This window comes from Crocuta crocuta, unplaced genomic scaffold, assembly GCF_008692635.1.
Source record: "Crocuta crocuta isolate KB4526 unplaced genomic scaffold, BGI_CrCroc_1.0 scaffold238, whole genome shotgun sequence".
Classification (NCBI taxonomy): Eukaryota; Metazoa; Chordata; class Mammalia; order Carnivora; family Hyaenidae; genus Crocuta; species Crocuta crocuta.
Genome location: NW_027532161.1, coordinates 456,966 through 457,310, shown reverse-complemented (window position 1 = coordinate 457,310; position 345 = coordinate 456,966).

Below are 345 nucleotides of genomic sequence, written 5' to 3'. Positions count from 1 at the left end.
AGGGTGTATATCCTTTTCCTTACTTCTCCCTCATCTGTCTCTGAGCCAGGTGGACTTGTTGGAATTCTGTACCCTCAAGAGACACTACCGCTAACCATCAGCACAATTGCGCCCTCTAGTGACTTCAACAGGGACATGTCTGGCAGAGTTCCCCATGCATCCCATGGCCCAGCTCCCAGGCTGGTGCGATCCCCTGTGCAGCTGTTAGCTCCCTGTGGAGAAGGGCTCCAGTCCTTCCAAATGGCCTGAAGGAGAAACTGAAGCAGTTGCAGCTTCCTGCAGGTCCTTCTATATGGATGAGGCTGGAAATTGAGCAAGGGAGCCATCTCCCTAGTGCTTAGTTTC